Raw genomic sequence first — 25251 nt, 5'->3', positions numbered from 1 at the left:
AATCAGAGAAAAAGTATATAAGGAATCCAAATCGGAAAAGAAGAAGTAAAGATATCACTGTTTTCAGAAGACATGATACTCTTCATGGAGAATCCTAAAGATGCTACCAGAAAACTACTAGAGCTAATTGATGAATTTGGTTAAGTAGGAGGATTCAAAATTAATGCACAGAAATCTCTTGCATTCCTATACACTAATGATGAAAAATCTAAAGAGAAATGAAGGAAACACTCCCATTTACCATTGCAACAATAAGAATAAAATACCTAGATATAAACCTACCTAAGGAGACAAAAGACCTGTGTGCAGAAAGCTATGACACTGATGAAAAATATTAAAGCTGTTACAAACAGATGGAGAGATATACCATGTTCTTGGATTGGAAGAATCAGCATTGTGAAAATGACTATACTATCGAAAGCAATCTACAGATTCAAGGCAATCCCTATCAAACTACCAGTGGCATTTTTCACAGAACTAGAACAAAAAATTTCACAATTTTTCTGGAAACATAAAAGACCCAGAATAGCTAAAGCAATCTTGAGAAAGAAAACGGAGCTAGAGGAATCAGGCTCCCAGACTTTAGACTATACTACAAAGCTACATTAATCAAGACAGTATGGTAGTGGCACAAAAACAGAAATATAGATCAATGGAACAGATAGAAAGCCCAGAGATAAACCCATGCACATATGGTCACCTGATCTTTGATAAAATAGGCAAGAATATACAATGGAGAAAAGATAGCCTCTTCAATGAGTGGTGCTGGGAAAAGTGGACAGCTACATGTAAAAGAATGAAATTGGAACACTCCCTAACATCATACACAAAAATAACCTCAAAATGGATTAAATACCTAAATGTAAGGCCGGACACTATAAAACTCCTAGAGGAAAACATAGGCAGAACACTCTATGACATAAATCACAGTAAGATCCTTTTTGACCCACCTCCTAGAGAAATGGAAATTAAAAACAAACAAATGGGACTTAATTAAATTTAAAAGCTTTTGCACAGCAAAGGAAACCATAAACAAGATGAAAAGACAACCCTCAGAATGGGAGAAAATATTTGCAAATGAAGCAACTGACAAAGGATTAATCTCCAAAATTTACAAGCATCTCAATATCAAAAAAACAAACAACCCAATCCAAAAATGGGCAAAAGACCTAAATAGATATTTCTCCAAAGAAGATATACAGATTGCCAACAAACACATGAAAGGATGCTCAACATCATTAATCATTAGGGAAATGCAGATCAAAACTACAATGAGGTGTCACCTCACACCAGTCAGAATGGCCATCATGAAAAAATCTACAAACAATAAATGCTGGAGAGGGTGTGGAGAAAAGGGGACCCTCTTGCACTGTTGGTTGGAATGGAAATTGATACAGCCACTATGGAGAACAGTATGGAGGTTCCTTAAAAAACTAAAAATAGAACTACCATATGACCCAGCAATCCCACTACTGGGCATATACCCTGAGAAAACCGTAATTCAAAGAGAGTCATGTACCACAATGTTCATTGCAGCTCTATTTACAATAGCCAGGACATGGAAGCAACCTAAGTGTCCACTGACAGATGAATGGATCAATAAGATGGGGCACATATATAGAATGGAATATTACTCAGCCATAAAAGGAAACGAAATTGAGTTATTTGTAGTGAGGTGGATGGACCTAGAGTGTGTCATACAGAGTGACGTAAGTCAGAGGAGAAAAACAAATACCGTATGCTAACAGATATATATGGAATTTAAAAAAAATGGTTCTGAAGAACCTAGGGGCAGGACAGGAATAAAGACACAGATGTAGAGAATGGACATGAGGACATGGGGAGGGGGAAGGGGAAGCTGTGACGAAGTGAGAGATTGGCATGGACATATGTACACTACCAAATGTAAAATAGATAGCTAGCGGGAAGCAGCCGCATAGCACAGGGAGATCAGCTCACTGCTTTGTGACCACCTAGAGGGGTGGGATAGGGAAGGTGGGAGGGAGACGCAAGAGGGAGGAGATATGGGGATATATGTATATGTAAAGCTGACTCACTTTGCTATACAGCTGAAACTAACACAGCATTGCAAAGCAATTGTACTCCAATAAAGATGTTAAAAAAAAATGGACTCATATAGAGTGTGTTCTCTGCTCATAATGGAGTCAAACTAGAAATTAATAACAGACTGTTAATAAGAAAATCTCCAAACACTTGGGAACTAAACATTAGAGTTCTAAATAATCCGTGGGTCAATGGGGAAGCCTCAGAGAATTTTTAAAAATTGAACTAAATTAAAATAAAAGTACAAAATATCAAAATTCATGGGACAGAGGTAAAGCAGTGGATTTATCCTAGAGAAATGAAAATTTATATTCAAACAAAAACCCGAGATGAATGTTCATAGACACTTGTAGTACTTAATAACCAAAAACTAGAAATAACCAAGATGTCCTTCAAGGGGTAAATGGTCATATATTACTCAGTAATAAAAAGAAATAAAGTATTGATAGCTGCAACAATTTGGATGAATACCCAGAAAATTATGCTGAGGGAAAAAATCCAATCTCAAAATGTTACATACTGTATAACTCCATTTATACAACATTCTTATAATGACTAAGTTCTAGGAATGGAGAACAGATTTGTGGCTGCCAGGGGTTGAGGACAGGCTTGGAGTAGGGGAGGGTGAGAGGGAAGTATGTATAGCTTTAGAAAGGCGACATGGGAAAGCCTCGTGGTGATGGAGATGTTTTGTATCTTGATTGTGTCAGTGTCAGTATCCTGCCTGTGATTTTGTATTATAGTTTTGCATGATATTCCCATTGGGGAAAGCTGATAAAGGGTACATGGGATATCTCTGTATTATTTGTTACAAATGAATATGAATCTACAATTACTTCAAAACAGAAACTTTAATTAAAATGTTACCAGATTCTTTATAAAATTTATTTTTACAAGTTTTAAGAAGAAACATAAGGAAACAGTAATAAATTCTCTTCTAAATCCCCTTTAACTCACCAACAGTGACCGATACTTGTTGTTTATCCTTCTATTTATCTTGTCTTTAGTACAAATGTGTACACATACGTACATATATAGGGTTTTTTCTTATAAAAATAAGAACATATGGTACACATTATTCTGCAGCTTATTTTTTGACACACATCAATGGAGATTGATTTTTAATTTATTCTTTTCAATAGCTGCATAGTATTTAAACATTTAAAATAGTATTTAAACATTGCCTTGGCTCTTTGCTTTTCAAATTTTATGTTTCCCTATCCTAGGAACAAAGTTTTGCTCATTGGAGGTATAAATCAGGGAACCTACCAGGATCTGGGCAAAGAAAAGCAATCTATTGTTTGAATGTCACCAGTGCAATTGGGAGGGACTAGTTTGGACAAATCTTTTCAGAGTGACAGATGCATTTATTACACTTTTCTTTTACACATTCCCTTTGTGCAGTACTTTTTTGTTTTCATAGATGTTAACAGCTTAAAGTAGTACAAATGATGTAATGATTAAGAAGTTTCTTGATTTACAGTTTTTTTTCCTGTGAAGTTTTAAAGTCTTTCAGATAACATTTAGATGCCTTCAATAAATACAAAATGCTTATGTGTTTAATTTCATTCATTTTTAAAAGGTGGAAAATATTATTTTTATTAGTTCTTGAGAGAAAACTCTTATTCCTTTAGCTGATTTGGTTGTAATAATAATTTTGAACCAAGCTAGGAGCTGCTCCTTTAAAATAAACTTATTCTTGGTTGGATACAAGCACATTTTATTTTCCATGAGGATTTTCTTTCAAGATTGAAATACAGAGTTACTTGAAAAATGAAATGCTAATTTATTATAGAATTCAGGTATACTTTTTTCCTGATTGTTAGTACAGATAACTGCCCAGCAATGATTTTTTTCTTTTGCCTGTTTGTGTAATAAAGTCTCTTAATTTAGACTATAAAGGACAAATGAATTGGAATCTTGAAAGTAATCCATTTTCACATATGCCACGGTTTGAGTACACGTGAGGTTTTTTATTTTTATTTGTTTGGCCGTGCCACATAAATTGCGGGATCTTAGTTCCTCGACCAGGGATCGAACCTCGGCCCCTGGCAGTGACAGCACCAAGTCCTAACCACTGGGCAGCCAGGGAATTCCCAAGAATTTTTAAATGTTAGCGAAATAATTGCTTTTTTCTGGTTATTTCGGGTATAGTTATTTGTATAGTTAGGATAAAGACGTTTCCCCTCTATGGATTGTTATTTCAATACATAACTCAGTTTTAACTTTGATTTCCTAATGTAGACTTTTTTTTAAAAATAGGTCTTTATGGGAGTATAATTGCTTCACAGTACTGTGTTAGTTTCTGTTGTACACCAAAGTGGATCAGCCATATGCATACACATGTCCCCATATCCCCTCCCTCATGAGCCTCCCTCCCATCCTCCCAATCCCACCCCTCTAGGTCATTGCAAAGCACCGAGCTGATCTCCCTGTGTTATGCTGCTGCTTCCCACTAGCTAACTATTTTACTTCTGGTAGTGTATACATGTCGATGCTACTCTCACTTCACCCCAGCATCCCCCTCCCACCCCATGTCCTCAAGTCCATTCTCTATGTGTACATCTTTATTCCTGCCCTGCAACTAGGTTCATCAGTACCATTTCTTCTTTTTTAAGATTCCATATATATGCATTAGCATATGGTATTTGTTCTCTCTTTCTGACTTCACTCTGTATGACAGAATCTGGGTCCATCCACCTCACTGCACATAACTCAATTTCGTTTTTTTTTATGGCTGAGTAATATTCCATTGTATATATGTGCCGCATCTTCTTTATCCATTCATCTGTCGGTGGACATTTAGGTTTGTTCCATGTCCTGGCTATTGCAAATAGTGCTGCAGTGAACATTGTGGTACCTGTCTCTTTTTGAATTATGGTTTTCTCAGGATATATGACCAGTGGTGGGATTTCTGGGTCATATGGTAGTTCCATTTTTAGTTTTTTAAGGAACTTCCATACTGTTTTCTATAGTGGTTTTTCAATTTACATTCCCACCAACAGTGCAGGAGGGTTCCCTTTTCACCACACCTTTTCCAGCATTTATTATTTGTAGATTTCTTGATGATGACCATTCTGACTGGTGTGAGGTGATACCTCATTGCATTTTGATTTTCATTTCTCTAATAATTAGATGTTGAGCATTTTTTCATGTGCCTCTTGGCCATCTGTATGTCTTCCTTGGTGAAATGTCTATTTAGGTTTTCTGCCCATTTTTGGATTGGATTGTTTGTTTTTTTGATATTGAGCTCCATGAGCTGTTTGTATATTGTGGAGATTAATCCTTTGTCTGTTGTTTCATTTGCAAATATTTTCTCCCATTCTGATGGTTGTCTTTTCATCTTGTTTATGGTTTCCTTTGCTGTGCAAAGGCTTTTAAGTTTAATTAAGTCCCATTTGTTTATTTTTGTTTTTATTTCCATTACTCTAGGAGGTGGGTCAAAAAAGATCTTACTGTGGTTTATGTCAAAGCGTGTTTTTCCTTTGTTTTCCTCTAAGAGTTTTGTAGTGTCTGGTCTTACATTTAGGTATTTAATCCATTTGGAGTTTATTTTTGTGTATGGTGTTAGGGAGTGTTCTGATTTCATTCTTTTACATGTAGCTGTCCAGTTTTCCCAGCACCACTTATTGAAGAGGCTGTCTTTTCTCCATTGTATGTTCTTGCCTCCTTTGTTGTAAATTAGGTGACCATATATGCATGGGTTTATCTCTGGGCATTCTATCCTGTACCATTGATCTATATTTCTGTTTTTGTGCCAGTACCATACTGTTCTGACAACTCTAGCTTTGTAGTATAGTCTGAGATCAGGGAGCATGATTCCTCCAGCTCCATTCTTCTTTCGCAAGATTGTTCTCGCTATTCAAGATCTTTCGTGTTTCCATATAAATCTTAAAAAATTTTGTTACAGTTCTTATATGGTGATATTTAACTGAAAGAAAAATTGGTACCTGGAAGTGGGGTGCTGTTGTAACAAAATCAGGTGGCATTTCGTAAATAGTAAATATATGTACAGTTTCCTGTACATATCAATATGTATGTACAGGAAACTGTACATATATTTACTATTTAGGATCAATAACTTTAATTAAATCCTTATAAGGATATAAGGCCTACAAAAAAGATTAAGAACCCTTGATCTTAATATATCGCAATAAAATTTCTAGTGTAAAGATGTGGTAGATAAAATATGATCACACATTTTTTTGCTCTAATTTAAAAATTTCATTAACAACCAGAAACTCATCCATGGAGAACGTCAAGTTAAGAATCCCTGGCTTGAGTATTGGTATATTTTCATTAACTTTCAGTTTACCCTCTCCATCTGCAGATACAGTTCTTTATTTACCTTATTAAAATTGTTTTTCACTGGATATTTGGGTAGTTAGGATTAAGACATTTTGCCTCTGTGGACTATTATTTCAATACACAACTCAATTTTAACTTTGATTTCCTAATATAGACCTTTTTAATGCTTTTAAATGTTAAGGACTAGTCCAAGGGCTTAGAATCTCCTCCAGTGGGTGGTGAGGTGGGTACAACTGATAAACTGCATGTTTAAAATATAGCACTAATTGCCACCTTAACACTGTAGAGTTTGGGTCCATTTGTGATACCTTCAAGTCATGATTTTTACCTATTCTGTGTAAAATGAGAGGAAAGAGTTTATGCAATTCAAAGCAGTTTTAAAAAACATAAAGTTGATATTAGGGCTTAGAATAATACGGCTACCTTGACAGCAGATTGAACCAACTGAATGTCCCAGTTAGGTTACATGTTGACTTATTGTACACAGTAAGTCGTTTATTTTTTATTACTGAAAACTACAGTATTTGGTTGTGATTTAAGTCATTCATTCTGTAGCTGTAAACAGCCTGAAGCTAGGCAGCTGTATTCTTTACAATGCTTGTTTTAAAGCATAATAGGTAAACATGTGGATTTTAAGGATGGGTAGATAAATAGTTTTGACAGGAAAATCAAAATCTTGAGAATTAGCCAACTACAATCATGTTTAAGCATCTTTCATCTCAAATGGAAGTAATTAATAGACTATGCAGCACATTATCCAGCATGTATAATAGTATCCAGCACACTATCCAGCACATTATCCAATATGTATGTCATTTTGGGGAGAATATTCTTTTACAAGTACCTGGTTTCCTTAGTCCACTGTAAAGTGCACTGCATCTTTTTTTTTTTTGAAAAGAGAGAATCTCTCACTGTACTTAGCACCAGCTGTACAACAGAAATAGCTCCTGGTACCACCTTCAAGAAAAAAACCAAAAATACTGTTTAAATATTCTAATTTCAAAATGTTGATGTTCTCCTTCCCTAAGGCACAGTTAAGAGGCCCCAGAGTAAAGCTGGTAACCCTGAGGGCTGTGCCTTGGAAACGATGTGTCTGTGTCTCTGTGGGGCAGTGACGGTGGGTGGCGTCGCTCTGAGGCAGCCAGCCGCTCAATGGCACAGTGGACTTTCTTTGCAGTTTCTTCAAATTCTTTCTGCTTATTGTTGGCTCCCTTTGCAATTTTGTTCTTGGCTCTTTCTTTATCCTGTTTCAAAAATTCACTGAGGGTTAATTCTTCAAACTGCTTCTTGACAGAAAGGAAAGCACAACCAGATGAATGCTTTTTATGTTATTCTATAGGGTGTCATCTGGCTCCCAGCCTTCTAACTCCTTGAAGCAGAAGAAACACTGAGCTAGGTCGGGCTCGTTCTCAGTGGGATAGTGGACGAAGCCAGCCACGGCCATCTGCAAAGGAGAGCTCGGCTCAGGCCCCAGCACGGAGGGGTTCTCCCGGGATCCGGGAGCCCACAGAGGGCTGCACTGAATCTTGGTCTCATTATAGAGAAGGATGGCTTGACACATCAGCCATATTTATTATCTGTACGAGTTTTTTTGAACATAGTAGGAAAAAGGTTAAATTCTTAGTCTATTGCATTGAAACTAAAAATAATACATTCTCATTTAATAAATTTTCTTTTACATATTTTACTTTGTGTTCTTATATGGAAAAGGACTTTCAGAGTCCTGTGATAAATTTTTCCATAGTGTTTTCTTACCTTCATTTTTCATTAAAATAGTGTCTGGAGCTGGAAGATAACCTAATTAACTTTGTATTATACAATAGATAACAAAACTGAGACCCAGTGGGAGAAAGTGACTTTTGCAAGGCCATACAGCCAATTAGCATAGTTGGGATCAGAACCAATTTAGTTCCTTTGACAACGAGACCAGAATTGTTTTTATTCTTACTACATCATGTTGATGGCACTTTCTTTTCCTCTTTTGCTCCATCTTCCTTTCTTTTTTCCCTCCTTACTGTCTTAAGACTCAGACCCCAGGTATCCAGAATTACTTCTCATTATGAGTTTTCCCTTCTCAGATCTCTGTGATGACTCTGCATTTAGTGAGAGGTCCATCACACTCTCCTGTCCTGAGATGGCCACCCATAGCCTCTTGCTGGTGACTTCTAAACCCAACACACTTAGGCCTGGGAAGGTCAGCAAGAAGCAAGGATTTGCTGCTCACAGAGCAGTGTGGTGGTGGTAGAGATGGTGTGTGTGGAATGGGACTTGGGCTAAGATTGTGTCATAAAGGGAAAGAATACAGGTGGGATGAATTATAGGTAGTGATGGCATTAGCAGTTGATTATATGATCACTAACCAGTTATACGTAATCAAGTACCACTGATTCTGCCAACTTAGGTTGCTGTTAATATGAATAAAAGATGAAATTGCCATTATCTGCCATCTCTCATGGCAGAATAACAGTCTGACCCATGTCTACTTCATCTTATTAGCTTTATTTTATTTTAAAATCTTTTAGCTATTCTCAAGGTGAAGAAATGCCTGCATGTACTTTTTCTTTCTAGCCCAGTGGTATAGGTTATGAGTCCCCATCCTTTTGGGGAAGGAGAACTTCTTTTGACATAGTTGAAATCTTATCTGTGATGGATTGGGGTCTTGCTGAGACTCCTCGACTTGAGAGAATGGAGTGTGTCAGTGGCTTTACCAAGAATTCCCAACAGCTAGGAGGAAGAGTCAACGCTTTGGATATTATCTAAGTAAGACTGCAGGATTGCCATGATCACATGGTTAACTGTTAATTGGCATTCTGGTCATCAGATTTGGCCAGTCTTGATAATGAGTAAAATCCCCTGCATCCTCCACCCCTTTCCAACCTTTTAAATTGGTAGTCTATCTTCTTTTTAGATCTCACAGATAATACAGTAAATAAAATTCCTGTCCTTTGCTTGGCTTACTACAAATTTATTAGGCACACAGGAGAAGATTATAATAAAGCCAGACCTCATCATTTCAGCCAGATTTCCCCTCAAGAACATCTGTAGTATCAAGCTCTTCATCTCTTAATCATTGGAAATAGAGTTTTGAAGAAATGAAAGATTGAGACAGCTGGGACACTTTTCATTGTTCTGATTTCATTATGCTGTTGAGACCTGCCTAGATGTACAGTCTTTGACAATCAGTTATTACTCTGGAAAGTGATTATTAAACAGTTCACTGAATTATGGCTTTTTATGCATGACTCTGTTCTATTGCTCTTTAGGGTTAAGTGAAAAATCTTATTAAATATCCATTTACAATGGAATCTTTGAAAATGCTAAATGGAATGCATAATTCATATAGGTTGTCACTAGTACAATGCCAAATCAGTTTAGCCCAATATCAAATATCAAGGAAATGGGAGTAAGTGGCAGTCGTAATAGAACTAGTTCAGGGCAGCTAATGGGTGCAAGATAATCAGGAAACCCCAAATAATAGTGACTTAGACAAGGTGGAAGTTTATTTCTCTCTTATAGAAAAGTCATATGAAAGGTAATGTTGAACTGATACGGTGTTTTGTAGAGTCAGGGATCCTGCCTTCTTATCGCTTCTCTGAGTATACCCCTCATTACCAAGGTCATCTCAAGGTCCAGTCTGGCTGCTCTGGCCATCACATCTGCATTCCAGCCAACAGGAAGCCTTTAAGCAAGAAGATCATGTGCCTGAAGTTGTCCACCACTACTTCTTATATTTCATTAGGCAGAACTTATCTACATGACCACATTTACCTACAAAAGATGGTGAAAATGAAGTCACTATTCTGGGCAGCTGTGTGGCAGGGTTCACATTCTGTTAGTATGAGGGTAGAAGAGATATTGGGTCAGTTTCTGTTATTGTCTCTATGGGTCTTGCACTGTCTATGGAGACTTTTGTGGTTGAAAGAGTTATTCCCTTTTCCAGCAAAGGTTTATTGAGCACCTGCAATGTTTAGCATTGTGTACTAGGTACTAAGTGTTTGAAACATTTTTTATGTGACACAATTTTTAGCTTTAAAGAGTTAGGTAACCTAACAAGAGAACTCACAGACAGTGGAAACTGGTGGAGAAAGCCCTGGAATTGCAGTTTGATGACCTAGATAGAGATCCTTGACTTGTAATTTATTTGTTACTTAAACTTATTGGTGCCTCAGTTTTTTCATCTGTGCAGTGGAGTTAATAATACTTATTTTACAATACTGTGAGAGTAAAACAATCTTAAATAAAACAGCACGTGTTAAATATACTGCAGTTTTTAAAGGCTCTCAGTATATATTTCCTCCCAGTAACAGTGAACCACCTACATTACCACACATAATGAATACCAATTTGTTTCTCTACATCCTCACCAGCATTGTGTATGACTGTGCTTTTGCATTTTTGCTAACTTGAAAGGCCAATGGCTTTCCAATACTTTCCAGTTGTGGAACTTTTCTTCAGATGAAATATTCAACAAATGTTCAATATCCCAAACATTTAATAGCATGGCAGCATTGTGTCAATTGGGAATGAAGGACCTGGAACCAACCTGCTAGGTTCAGGCTCCTACCAGCACATTCTTTGGCCTTTAAGACATTCGCCTATCCATTCAGTTTTATTGGGTACCTATCATATCTGGCACCATACTAGACACTGGGAAGCAGCAATGAACAAATGAAGCCCCTTTCTTGGGCCACTTTGCATTCTAGAGATATGAGGCAGAGAGTAAACAAATCAGTAATGTCTCAGGTGGCAATAAGTGACATAAAGAAGAATAATGGAGAGATGTTTCAATTGGATGGTCAGGAAAGGATTGTAAGAGAACATGGTGTTTAAGTAGAGGTCTGAAGGAAGTAATGGAGCAGGCCATATACTTCATGTATGGAGGAAGATCATTCCAGGCAAAGGGAAGAAACATTGTAAACCTTCAAGGCAGAAATATTTCTGTGGTGTTTGAGGAGCAGCAAGGTGGGGGGGCTTTGAATGGGGGGTATGATAGGAGAAAAGTCAGAGAAGAAGCCAAGAGCCAGATCAGCCAAGGCAGTTGTTCTCAATACTATCAGACTTAGCACTCCCTTCTTATTGCATGTACTTTGCATATAATTTTACCCCTTTTACTAACCTGAAGTTAAATTAATAGATAATTATCATTTACCTACCTATGTAATGTCAAAAATCAATATAATGCCCTATTTGTAATGTAAAGAAAAAAATGAGTGATGAATAATTAAATTATAATTATAAATGACTACACTGGAAGACATAATAAAGTTGTCTAAAGAAATTAAAGATGATACAAATAGATGGAGAGAAATACCATGTTCTTGGATTGGAAGAATCAACATTGTGAAAATGACTATACTACCCAAAGCAATCTACAGTTCAATGCAATCCCTATCAAACTACCACTGGCATTTTTCACAGAACTAGAACAAAAAATTTCACAATTTGTATGGAAACACAAAAGACCCCGAATAGCCAAAGCAATCTTGAGAACAAAAAATGGAGCTGGAGGAATCAGGCTCCCTGACTTCAGACTATACTACAAAGCTACAGTAATCAAGACAGTATGGTACTGGCACAAAAACAGAAAGATAGATCAATGGAACAGGATAGAAAGCCCAGAGATAAACCCACGCACATATGGTCACCTTATCTTTGATAAAGGAGGCAGGAATGTACAGTGGAGAAAGGACAGCCTCTTCAATAAGTGGTGCTGGGAAAACTGGACAGGTACATGTAAAAGTATGAGATTAGATCACTCCCTAACACCATACACAAAAATAAGCTCAAAATGGATTAAAGACCTAAATGTAAGGCCAGAAACTATCAAACTCTTAGAGGAAAACATAGGCAGAACACTCTATGACATAAATCACAGCAAGATCCTTTTTGACCCACCTCCTAGAGAAATGGAAATAAAAACAAAAATAAACAAATGGGACCTAATGAAACTTCAAAGCTTTTGCACAGCAAAGGAAACCATAAACAAGACCAAAAGACAACCCTCAGAATGGGAGAAAATATTTGCAAATGAAGCAACTGACAAAGGATTAATCTCCAAAATTTATAAGCAGCTCATGCAGCTTAATAACAAAAAAACAAACAACCCAATCCAAAAATGGGCAGAAGACCTAAATAGACATTTCTCCAAAGAAGATATACAGACTGCCAACAAACACATGAAAGAATGCTCAACATCACTAATCATTAGAGAAATGCAAATCGAAACTACCATGAGATATCATCTCACAGCAGTCAGAATGGCCATCATAAAAAAATCTAGAAACAATAAATGCTGGAGAGGGTGTGGAGAAAAGGGAACCCTCTTACACTGTTGGTGGGAATGTAAATTGATACAGCCACTGTGGAGAACAGTATGAAGGTTCCTTAAAAGACTACAAATAGAACTACCATATGACCCAGCAATCCCACTACTAGGCATATACCCTGAGAAAACCATAATTCAAAAAGAATCATGTATCAAAATGTTCATTGCAGCTCTATTTACAATAGCCCGGAGATGAAAACAACTTAAGTGTCCATCATCGGGTGAATGGATAAAGATGTGGCACATATATACAATGGAATATTACTCAGCCATAAAAAGAAACGAAATTGAGCTATTTGTAATGAGGTGGACAGACCTAGAGTCTGTCATACAGAGTGAAGTAAGTCAGAAAGAGAGAGACAAATACCGTATGCTAACACATATATATGGAATTTAAGAAAAAAAAATGTCATGAAGAACCTGTCATGAAGAGCCTAGGGGTAAGACAGGAATAAAGACACAGACCTACTAGAGAATGGACTTGAGAATATGGGGCGGGGGAAGGGTAAACTGTGACAAAGAGAGAGAGAGGCATGGACATATATACACAACCAAACGTAAGGTAGATAGCTAGTGGGAAGCAGCAGCATAGCACAGGGAGATCAGCTCAGTGCTTTGTGACTGCCTGGAGGGGTGAGATAGGGAGGGGGGGAGGGAGGGAGAGACAAGCGGGAAGAGATATGGGAACATATGTATATATATAACTGATTCATTTTGTTGTGAAGCTGAAACTAACATACCATTGTAAAGCAATTATACTCCAATAAAGATGTTAAAATGAAAAAAAAATCAATATAATGCCCTATTTGTAATGTAAAGAAAAAAAATGAGTGATGAATAATTAAATTATAATTATAAATGACTACACTGGAAGACATAATAAAGTTGTTAGCTGCTTGTATCTACTGATAATGAATGTGATTTGTGTAGGAATATAAGTGGTCATAATTTATAAGAAAGACCAAAAAATGAAAAAGCAGTACAGGTGGCACTAGAATACACATTAAGATAAATAATAGCAGACTAGACTTAATGTGTGTATGGTAAGAGAAAATGGGAAGTAACCTTAAGTGAAGTGGGGAAGTATGCTATGAACAATTAAAGACTTTTGAAATGGAGAGAATGAGCTAGGCCTCTTTATAAGTGTACTGTCAAAATAAATTTCTTTTGTGACATGGGACAAAGTGAAAAAGCATCAAAAAAGAGCCCCATATCTCCCAACTTGAAATTTTAACAGATGTCAGGACACATTCAGAGTCCGGAACTTAGAGCTTGCAATCCATATCTTTTGATAGATGATGAGACTACAGGATGGACTGGAAAAAAAAAGAGTAATACAAGAAGACATGGAGAAATGGACCATTGTGGACAGTTTGAGAGTAAAACAAACAAACAAACAAACAACAAAACTAAACCAGGCCTTTCAAGATTAAAAAAATAACTTCAACATGTAATTTTTATGACAAATTATTATCCTTTGCTAAAAGCATTTAAGAATTAGATTGGTAATGATAGGTTGGTAATGATATATAGTTAGTCCCTTTATTAATTAAATATTATTTCTGTGTTTCACATGTCTCTGCTAAATTAATTATGTTCAGTTCTAAGTTTACAAAATGAACTTCATCTATCCTCTTGTATATATTTGTATGCAACTGCTAACGATGCATAATGAGACAGGTGTGTTGTTCTGGTGAACAAACTGTTAGCAGAGTTGCCTTTGGTTGACCTGATACTCTAAAATGGTAAGAAACTTGTTTAAGTTCCCGAGAAAATAAGGTACAATCTTTGGTTTACATAGTAGTTGCATTCCTGGAAAACATAGTGTGGGTTAAATAAGGGGAATATTTTGTGCTTTAATATTTAAAATGGGGTTAGAGTCTGGTCTCAGATATTTATAAAATGCTTTTCACCCACAAGAAAGCCTTCCCAGACATTTGAAAAATTTATACACGATGAGGGACATTTTTTGTTTTGTGGGACTGTCCTGTGAACTGCAGGATGTCTGGTGCATCCCTAGTCCTTCCTTGTACATTAAATGCCAGTAGAACTTTCCCGTTGTAAAAACCAAAAATGCTGCCCCCACCCTCAGGCAATTTATAAATGTTCCCTAGGAAGCAGTATCATCCCTGCTGAGAATCACTGATGCATAGAATGCTGTAGTCTTCATAAGAACTTTGGATTTCACTCTGAGTGACACGGGAAGACTTTGGAGGGTTTTGAGCAGAGGCATGACATGATCTGACCTTGTTTTAAAATGATCAACTGACTACTGTGTGGACAGTAAATTACAGGGGAAGGAGTGGTGGAGGAAGACCAGTTAGGTGCCTACTGCCGTGATCCACATGAGAGATGATGGTGGCTTTGTCCAACTATGGTGATAGTGGTGGAAAGGAGGTGAGAAATGGTCTAAGCATGCATTCTGAAGGTCACTTAAGGGTTGAATATGTGGAGGGAGAAGAGTAAAGGATGACTCTATGGTTTTTGGTGGGTGAAGCTAACTGGTAGAATATAGTTTTCATCTTCTGAGATGGAGAAGACCAAGGGTGAGCTAGGTTGTGGGGTTGGTTTAAGTTTGAGGTGCCTAATGTAATTCCAAGTGGAGATGTTGAATAGGTAATTACTTATAATTCTAGAGGTCAGAGGAAAGGTTAGGGCTAGAAAGATTGGGACTCATCAGGGATTAGGTGGTATTTGAATTTATTAAACTGGAAGAGATGACCAAAGGGAAGAGTATAGTTGGAAAGGATAAGAAATCTAAGGACTAAGAGCCTGGGGGCCCACCAATGTTTAGAGGCTGGAGAAGACGTAGAATGAACAAAAGAAACTGAGAAGGAGAGCCAGGTATGGGAGGAAAACCAGGAGAAGGTAAATGGGGTCTTAGAAACCAAGTGAAGGAAGTATTTTCAGAAGGATGTGATAACTGTGTCAGATCTTCCTGGGTCAAGTTAGATGAGCGCTGTAAGGTTTAACCATAAAGTTTTAACTATAACATTTAGCTATACACACGTAACTGTATCTACCTTATAGATTTTATTGCTCTTGTGAATGAGATTGTTTTCTATTTACATTTTCGAATTGTTTATTACCATATTGGTTGTAATGTGTTGATCATGTATCCCATAACCTCTCTTAACTCTCTTATTTGTTCCAATAGTTAGCCTGTAGAACTTCTTGTTTAATAAAATTTGTGTTGAATAAAAGTGGTGATAGTGAGCCTCCCTGTTTTATATCTGACTTTAAAACAAAGGCTTGGTTCTTAGTTTCACCACTAAGTATGATGTTTACTATAGCTTTTTGATAGATGCTCTTTATTTTCGCTTCCTCTATCAGCTTGCTAAAAATTTTTATCATTAACATGTGCTGAATTTTATTGAATTCTTTTTTTGCCTCTTTATTCTGTTGTTGTTATGTGGTAGTGCATCTGAACTGTTCTTGCATTCTGAGAGAAAGTTCTTGTTTATGTTACAGTATGTTTTCTTACACCGAGAATTTCTATTGAGGTGTTTGCATTTATGTTCATATGTGAGATTGGTGTATACTTTTTTTCTTGTACAGTCCTTGTCCATTTTTGGTATTAAGGTTGTACTAGCCACATAAGTTGGATGCTTTCTATCTTTTTCTGTTTTCTCAAAACAGTTTGTATGAGAGAGGGGTTGTTTGTTCCTTGAAACTGGTGGTTTTCACTTGTAATGTGTCTTGGGTAAAGAGAGATTTTTAAAAATCATTTGTTTCTTTAATGATTATTAGTTTATTCAGACTTTCAATTCCCTCCCTCCCCCTAGGTCAATTTTGTGACATGTATTTCTACAATATTACAATTATTATTACAATTATTTCTACAATAATTTTTTAAATTAAGTTTTGCTGCATTTATTGGCATGGAGTTATTCATAGATTACTTCTTATTCTGTGGTTTAGTCTTTTGATTTTATAGTTGTGGAGTCTGTCTCAGCATGTAGTGGGTATGAATCTTAGTCTCCAAACACAGATGTGCAAGAAATATGTTTATTCTCTAGAACTCAATTTAGTCTTTATTTGGAGTTCTTATTCCATCAGGACCACAGAAATTTGGTCTCAGGCAATTTGGGGATTCCCTGTCTCTGGGATAGGGATATTTACAGAGTCCCTTAAGTTTACATCCCATTCTGATCTTTGTTGGGACATACTTCCATCTGGTGGTCCACTTAGGTCATATTGAGAAAGGGAGTCTCATACATGAAGTCTCTTGACCCTCCAACTCAGCCACATAAGAATGGGCCTTGGACTTGGAATACTTCCCTACCAAAAAGATAGAATCCTCACAGCTTGTGTTGGACTTGTATCCTTGTGTGGGAATATCTTTTCCTGTTTCAGACTCAAAATGTATGTCTTTGTTCTGCTTAAGTGTGTGTATTATATGGCATGTGACCAGCCCTGCTACTTTATCTGCCCGCTGCAGGGAGGGGACGGGGCCCTCTGTTGTACAGCACAAGAGGGGTGTAGGAAGGCCTATGGTCCTGCCTTGGCTGTCGGGAGGGACTTGCTGGCCATGGCGGACCTCCGGCCACTGGTGAAGCTGATCTTACTCTGTCTCTTCTCTATGTAACATTGTTCCCTCCCTCCAGTGCTTGACTGTGTTGTGCTTTCCTCCAGTACCAAGATGCAGTGGGCAGAAGTGTTTGGACTTCTACTCCTGGTGATGGGCAACAGATGACACTTGCTTGACAGATCTCCCCTCCATCATCAGTCTACAGAGCTCCCTGCTGAGTTGCCCCTTGTTCCCATCTCTAAGGAGCCTTCAGTTTCCCCAGATTTCCCATCTGTGTTTGCCACTCTTGGGTATACAGAAGTCATTTTGCTGTTCTCAAGACACGCTGGGGCCTGGTAAACTCTGTAAGATTATACAGTGCTCCATCTGCCTTGATGCTCCCACATGGGCATGTCTTCTCAGGGATCTTGCTGCTTCTTGGATTCTCCATGGGACGTGATCTCAGATCTTTTCTGCTCTCCATTCCTACGAACACATCTCCCTCTTGTTTCCTTTGGGCTTAGCCCTGGGGAGCTGGGTATACGTCCCTATCCCAGGGATCCACCAGCATCTATGTTTTCATCACCTCCCCACAAACTTCTTCTGGTCCAGGAATTCAATTCTTTTCTATCTGTGAAGGAGGGACATATTACTCAGATAAACTCATCTTGTTTTCTCCCATATCCATTGTTATTGTCCTATGTTCTTCTTTTCCACAAGACTCCCTGGAGTTTGAAATCCAAAAGCCAGAAAAGGACTCTTCTTTTATCATTTTATGTTCTGCAATAGCACCTTTTGCTTAGGGCCATGGGCCCAGAATTGCCAAGTTGAATAAAAGGAGAATATTGGGTTTGTGGGGTGGGGGGAAATGTCAGTGGATTCTTGAAAACTATCTTTTCAGACCCTCATTTGACAGATGAGGAGACAGAGGCTCAGCTGACTTGCCAAGGTCATATACAGTTAGCGGTGGAGAAAAGAGAGCAAACTCCAGATCCTCTGACTACTACTTTTGTGTTCTTTGATGTTATATATTATCTTAACAGTTATTTGAAACATGTGTGGAGTTTAGATTCTACAACTCAGTATATATTTCACCTAGATTTCAAATACTTTGTAACTGTCTTCATGAGGGTCCCTTAGCAAAATGAACCATTGTAGATGCTGAATTTTCTTAATAATTTGGATTCAAGAAAAATATGCCCTTTTAAAATGTTTACTCTTCCAGTAGGAACATATTCTAAAATCTGTTATACTTCTTCCCCTTTGTAAAAGTGGGCAGGACTTGTCCCCCCCGCTTGCATTCCCATTACCTAGCTCAGGTATGCCCTAGCAGAGGTGCTAAGTTGATCCTGTTCTTGAGGACAAAGGACGCCATTTTGGAAGTTGTTCCGTATCCTATGCAGTAATAAAGTGATGCCATGGTCTTATTGGGTGAATGGGGTGTTTGTCCCCCACACCCTATATCCCAATGTGTTTTGAGTTCTCTTGTTTTCTTTTTATAATTTTTGTTTCCTCCTTCCCATTAGGCTGACAACTGTCTCTGTTTTGCAGTCGGTATTTCAGTATGCTGTAAGTAGCTCCTCTCCCATAGCTCTCTTCCTAATATCTTATTTCTATTCTGCCTTAGGCTTTGAAACTAGGTAAATAAGCCTGGTAATATTGTTTGTAAAGTGAGAGTAAATAGCCTGTGAGGGAGGGCCTCCCAAGCTTTCCTATGGGAAAATTTGTGAGTTTCCTCTGCACAAGCCTTTGCTGACATCTCTTTACCTGCTCAAAGGCCTTTTTTGCTTACATCCTGCTTCCTGTCTTGGCTAGATCTGTGAGGGTGCAGGATGTCTGCACAGTGAACAGGTGAGGAACAATTGTTTTTTTTCTTTTCTTTTTTTTTTATTGATTCAGAGATACTGTAAAATATTTTGCCTTTGAATATGCCACATTCTTAGCAGAGAGCTATTAACTAGATAGTTGCAAATCAGAATAAAAAAATAACCACCACAGAACCACAGGATACCTTCGGGCCATTTGATGTAAACTATGTTGCTGACCTTGGGGGCTTTTTGAACCACAGCTGTCAGTTTAAACAAAACTCCAAACCCAATTAAACTTTTGTTGGATGAGGTGCTAGCTTGAGAACTGGTTGGACGGCTTTAAAATTTAATGACGCAGTTCTTCACCAAAAGATAAATAGAAGTACTAATACTTGGTACATATATTCCTTAAGGCTAACCATAAGTTGGTCTTAGTTTTATCATTTTTTGGAAAATGGAGAACAATTTCCTGAACACAGATTAGTTGTAATGTTTGCAAATTTTCTTCACATAGTCGTTACGCAGTAAAATTGAGGTGAAGCTGTTTTCTTCCAGACTCCTCTCTTCCTGCCTTTTCCCACTCCTTTTTCTTTCTCTCATTCTTTCCTTCTCTCTCTCTCCTTCTTTCAATACGACTTGTTCTTGGTTCCCTGTCACTATGCGTTTGAATATTTTGGTGAACATGATCAGCCTTTTCAGTATTGACTTGGCCCATAGAGGAAATTGAATTTTTATATATTTTTCATCCGTGATTACTTTTGGGATCATTTAAGAAAACACTGAATGTTTAGTATGACTCAAGTATAGAATGCAAAGCTGTGGTCAGTCTAGGATGGGTACAGAGAGTGGAGGAGGATAAGCAAGAAAGGTAGACAGTGGTCAGCGTTTCGCTGTGAGAGAGAGTTTAGGTTTGATTCTGATGGTATTGGGATGCATTTTAAGTAGGGGAGTGACATGATACAGTGAGTGTTTAGAAAGACCATTCCGGCAGCAGTGCCAACATGGCCTGGTGGGAAGCAAGCGTTAGGAGGTTAAAGCCTTAATCCAGAAAGAAATGAAGAATGTCTGAATTAAGGCCGGGCAGTGTGGCTGGAGAGCAGGGTAGAAATGAAACAGACGACAGGACACATTCAGGTGATGGACTCAGAATTTGGTGGTAATAAGAGTAAGCCATTAGGTTGAACCATATGAAATCCTCTTTTTATAGGTAAAAAATGATGAGATCAACACTTTTCCACATGGTTCAACTTAATCTATTGCAGCAGATTAGAGGATAATTTGCAGGAAAATTGGCTGTGATGGAAAGAAAAGAATCTGGACTATGGCTGGAAGAGGTTATATAGGGATTTTCTTTGAAAGAATGTTTATATGCTAAGGGGAAAGACCTGGTGGGGAGAGAGAGAGATTGAAAACATAAGAAGAAATGGATTTAATGTTGTTGTTGTTTTATTGCTTTATTTACTGTTTTAATTTAATTTTAATTTTGGTCAAAATAATACATAAATATAGTTTAAATAGTCGTATAGTACTACTTAGTTTATAACAACAGCTCCATACCTCCCATTTCTACTCCCCATAGAAAATTACTATTCAACCTTTTACCTATTTCATCTTACATTTCTTACATTTGTATTTCTAAATAATATTTTAATGCTGCTATTTCTGATTTTTTAATATTAGCATCTATTGATTTCCTTTATGGAATATGACAATTTAGTGCTTTTACTACCACTTACCCCCACCCCATGGCACATACACTTTCCTATTTTCTCAATATAGTTAATCATAATTTTTGGTATTTGAAATATATTATTTAGGAAGATATCACAACTAACATTTTCTTTATTGAGTAACTACTTTTTCCTAGAATTGACGATTGCAAAGGTTTTCTTTCTTTCCCAAATTTCTTAGTTTTTTATGTAAACATCACTAATTTATTCCTGAGCTCTTTGATACGTTATATAATCTCTCATGTTCTTTCTCTGAGACATCCTTTTGGAGTTCTTTGATTTCCTGGTAAGATCAGGATTAATTGCTCTCTGGGCTGCTACTTAGCTGTGGCATTTGCCTTCAACATCCGTTGATTGAATCCCATATTTTCCCCTTTCTTGATTTACTAACTACCAAGAAAGGATACATGGGAGGTACCTTTTATAAAAGATCTCACTTGTGAAAATTTCATTATTCTACCTTCACTTAATGTTTTGGTCACAGAATGCTAGGTTGCAAGTTGTTTTACTCAAAATTATGGAAGTGTTGTTCCATCTTCTTCTAACATCTGTGGTTGCAGGTGAGAACTTCAATGATGTTCTCATTTCTATTCCTTTTTAGTGACCTTTTCTTCCCTCTCCAAAAGCTTTTTACCCCAGGTTTTCTTCAGTTTCACAGTGACATGATGTGGATCCTTTATCATTCATTTATGGATCCTTTATCATTCATTTATCATTTAAGGGCCCTCCATAGCCCTTTCTAATAACTCATACCCTTCAGTTCTGGGAAATTTCCTTTTATTATTTAGAAAAGTCTTCATCTGTGTTTTCTCAATTCTCTCTGGAACTCACATTACTTGAATGTTGGTTCTCTGGAACTGCTATTATTTGGGTGTTGGTTCTCCTATTATTTGGAGTGATTCTTTTATTTTTATATATTTCCCTACTATTTTCCTCCTTGTTGTCGCCTCTTTGTTCTGGGAGAATTTTCTCAATTTTTCTTTTTTTGTATTGATGTATTCATTCTTGCTGGCATATTTTATTTTCAGCCCTCTCTGTCCTCTGCTCTGGTGTGGGAGAGACAGTTATTTGGCTGTATGAAGGGGTGTCTAGGGAGGCTGTCTTCAGCCTCATTTGCACCTTCATATTTGGAGATTGTTGCCTCCAATTCCTAAATCTTTCTGAGGTTCTGCAGTTTGACTTCTTTTGCTTCTGGGCTTTCATTTTTGTAAAATGAGGTTACATTTCATAGAGCATTTTTGATAAAATAATAAAATATTTACAAGATATTCTTAGGTCAGCTTATCAATGTTTATTGTTGTTTTTAAAGTATGCCTTTATTTGCAACTTAGTATACCCATTACAATAGTAAGACACAAGAATAAATAAGTCTTGCAGAATACATTTTGAGGTTCTTATTGTCTTTTGAGTCATGTCCAAAGTAAACTTCCTTTAATATATTTGCTCCCAATTAGAAGAGTGTTTATTTAAAGCAATGTCTTCTTATAGTTAAAGCTTGTCTGAGATAATTGTTTTACTGTTTTTTACTCTTATTTATTTATTTGGCTGCACCCGGTCTTAGTTGCGGCACATGGGATCTTCGTTGCCACATGAGGGCTTCGTTGTGGCATGTGGGATCTTTTAGTTGCGGCACGTGAGATCTAGTTCCCTGACCAGGGATCGAACCCAGACCCCCTGAATTGTAAGAGCCGAGTCTTAACCACTGGAACACCAGGGAAGTCCCTTACTCTTTTTTTAAAATTGAAGTATGGTTAATTTACAATGTTATGTTAGTTTCTGGTGTACAGCAAAGTGATTGTTATACGTATACATTGTTTTTCATATTCTTTTCCATTATAGTTTATTACAAGATATTGAATATAGTTCCCTGTGCTATACAGTAGGACCATATTGTCTATCTGTTTTATACATAGTAGTTTGTATCTGCTAATCCCAAACTCCTAATTTATCCCTCCGCCCCTTTCCCCCTTGGTAACCATAAGTTTGTTTTCTATGTCTGTGGGTCTTTGTCTGTTTTTTATATAAGTTCAATTGTATCATTTTTTTTTAGATTCTACATATAAGTGATATTTGTCTTTCTCTGTCTGGCTTACTTCAATTAGTATGATAATCTCTAGGTCCATCCATGTTGTTGCAGATGGCATTATTTCATTCTTTTTTATGGCTGAGTAATATTCTGTTGTGACACACACACACACACACACACACACACACACACCCCACATCTTCATTATCCATTTGTCTGCCAGTGGACATTTAGGTTGCTTCCATGTCTTCGCTGTTGTAAATAGTGCTTTTATGAGCACTGGGGTGCATGTATCTTTGCGAATTAGAGTTTTCTCTGGATATATGCCCAGGTGTGCGATTGCTGGATCATATGGTAACACTAATTTTAGTTTTTTAAGGAACCTACATACTGTTCTCCATAGTGGCTGCACCAATTTACATTTCCACCAACAGTGTAGGAGGGTTTCCTTTTCTCTGCACCCTCTCCAGTAATTATTATTTGTAGACTTTTTAATGATGGCCATTTTGACTGGTGTGAGGTGATACCTCATTGTGGTTTTGATTTGCATTTCTCAACTAGCTATGTTGAGCATCTTTTCATGTACCTGTTGGCCACCTGTATGTCTTCTTTGGAGAAATGTCTATTTACGTTTTTTGCCCCTTTGTTGATTGGGTTGTTTGTTTTTTGTTATTGAGTTGTGTGAGCTGTTTGTATGTTTTGGAAATTAATCCCTTGTTGGTAGCATTGTTTGCAAATATTGTCTCCCATTATGTGGGTTATTTTTCCATTTTGTTTATGGTTTCCTTACCTGTGCAAAAGCTTGTAAGTTTGATTAGGTCCCATTTGTTTATTTTTGCTTTTATTTCTATTGCCTTGGGAGACTGACTTAAGAAAATGTTGCTAGAATTTATGTCAGAAAATGTTTTGCCTATGTTGTCTTTTAGGAGTTTTATGGTGTCAGGTCTTATATTTAAGTCTTTAAGCGGTTTTAAGTTAATTTTTGTATATGGTGTGGGGGTGTGGTCTAACTTCATTGATTTACATGTGGCTGTCCAAGTTTTCCAGCACCACTTGCTGAAGAGCCTGTCTTTTCTCCATTGTGTATTCTTGCCTCCTTTGTTAAAGATTAATTGACTATAGATGTGTGGATTTATTTCTGGGCTCTCTATTCTGTTCCACTGATCCCCTTGTCTGTTTTTGTGCCAATACCATGCCTTTTTTAAAATATATAAATGTATTTATTTTACTTATTGATTATTTTTGGCTGCATTGGGTCTTTGTTGCTGCACATGGGCTTTCTCTAGTTGCAGCAACTGGAGGCTACTCTTTGTTGTGGTGCACATGCTTCTCACTGTGGTGGCTTCTCTTGTTGTGGAGCACGGGCTCTAGGCACACGGGGTTCAGTAGTTGAGGCATGTGGGCTCTAGAGTGCAGGCTCAGTAGTTGTGGCACATGGGCTCAGTTGCTCCGTGGCATGTGGGATCCCCCTGGACCAGGGATCGAACCCACGTCCCCGGCATTGGCAGGCAGATTCTTAATCACTGTGCCACCAAGGAAGTCCCCTACCACGCAGTTTTGATTGCTGTAACTTTATAGTATTGTCTGAAGTCTGGGAGGTTCTGCCTCCCGCTTTGTTCTTTATCCTCAGGAGTGCTTTGGCAATTCTGGGTCTTTTATGGTTCCATATAAATTTTAGGATTATTTGTTCTAGTTCTGTGAAAAATGTCACAGGTAATTTGATAGGGATTGCATTAAATCTGTAGATTGCTTTTAACAATATTAATTATTCCAATCCAAGAGCATAGGATATCTTTCCATTTCTTTGAATCATCTTCAGTTTCCTTTATCAATGTTTAATAGTTCTCAGCATATAGGTCTTTCACCTCCTTGGTCAAATTTGTTCCTAAATATTTTATTTTTTGATGCTATTTTAAAAGGGATTTTTTAAACTTTCCCTTTCTATTAGAAATGCAACAGATATATGTCTGTTAATCTTGTGTTCTGCTACCTTGCTGAATTCACTTATCAGTTCCAGTAGTTTTTGTGTGGAGTCTTTAGGATTCTCTTTCTCTGTAGTATCGTATCATTTGCGTATAATGACCTTGTCCCTTCCAATTTGGATACCTTTTATTTCTTTTTCTTGTCTGATTGCTGTGGCTAAGACTTTCAATACTATGTTGAATAGACGAGGTGAGAGTGGGCATCTTTGTCTTTTTCCAGATTTTAGTGGGAAGGCTTTCAGCTTTTCACCGTTGAGTATTATGTTGGCTGTGGGTTTGTCATAAATGGCTTTTGTTATGTTGATATGTTCCCTCTATACCCACTTTGCTAAGAGTTTTTTCATGAATGGATGTTGAATTTTACCAAATGCTTTTTCTGCATCTGTTGAAATAATCGTGTGGTTTTTGTCTTTTCTTTTGTTGATGTGTTATATCACATTGATCTGCATATCTTGAACCATCCTTGTGACCTTGGGATGAATCCAACTTGATCATGGT

Source organism: Lipotes vexillifer, unplaced genomic scaffold, assembly GCF_000442215.2.
Source record: "Lipotes vexillifer unplaced genomic scaffold, Lipotes_vexillifer_v1.1 scaffold7, whole genome shotgun sequence".
NCBI lineage: Eukaryota > Metazoa > Chordata > Mammalia > Artiodactyla > Lipotidae > Lipotes > Lipotes vexillifer.
The sequence above is the reverse complement of the archived record's forward strand: the minus strand, read 5'-3'. Positions refer to the sequence as shown.